The following is a 363-nucleotide window of genomic DNA, read 5'->3' as shown; positions in this document are numbered from 1 at the left end:
CCATTAATAATAACAGAAGGGATGCTATCCGACCGTATCCTCTAATACGGCGGGCAAACTATATTCAAAGGCTTTCCAAAGGAGCTGAGGACCGAAAGAGAGGGGTTATTATACTCGGGTGAAGTTCTGGCTAATGAATAAATCCAGTAATCTCCTTAGCTGTCCGTTATAAGCATTATTAATTATAGGATAAATTGATACAATTAAGGATTAAGTCACTGGGTTAATAAAATGATGATTCGATATTTCGTATTTTTCTCTCGCATTGACAGAGTGTGTTAACTTGAGGTCATCTTCCTAAAGTCGCAATGTTGGCCATGGGTTAACCTCGTTTCAGGTGTACCCGATAGAGCTATGTTGTTG

Source organism: Penaeus monodon, chromosome 21 (assembly GCF_015228065.2).
Source record: "Penaeus monodon isolate SGIC_2016 chromosome 21, NSTDA_Pmon_1, whole genome shotgun sequence".
In the NCBI taxonomy this organism is placed as follows: Eukaryota; Metazoa; Arthropoda; class Malacostraca; order Decapoda; family Penaeidae; genus Penaeus; species Penaeus monodon.
Note: the sequence above shows the minus strand (reverse complement) of the source record.